Consider the following 219-nt stretch of genomic DNA (forward strand, 5'->3'; position numbering starts at 1 on the left):
ATTGGCAACTCCAAGCCCCACAAGCAGCAAAATTGCTGGGTATTTATCTGCTGACAATTTTGAAGCTAAAGGTAGAAATGAAGAGAAGTTGAAACAAGTGAATCCAAACATCTATGAGAAGTATATTTGATTAGGATTTATCTTAGCTATTTTAAATAGGTGATCTTAGAAGATTATTATTATCATCTTTTGTTATTTTGAATATTTATTCAAGAGGTT

General features: G+C 30.6%; 1 protein-coding gene across 1 annotated transcript in view; it reads right to left on the reverse strand.

Annotated features, from left to right (window-relative positions):
• Positions 1 to 219, reverse strand: part of LOC110410600 (dynamin-related protein 3A-like) — an 11,292-nt gene that overhangs the window by 6,699 nt on the left and 4,374 nt on the right. The gene's annotated exons all lie outside the window — the stretch shown is intronic.

The sequence above is a fragment of the Theobroma umbraticum genome, unplaced genomic scaffold (genome assembly GCF_002168275.2).
Source record: "Theobroma umbraticum cultivar Fairchild unplaced genomic scaffold, ASM216827v3 scaffold_56.0, whole genome shotgun sequence".
In the NCBI taxonomy this organism is placed as follows: Eukaryota; Viridiplantae; Streptophyta; class Magnoliopsida; order Malvales; family Malvaceae; genus Theobroma; species Theobroma umbraticum.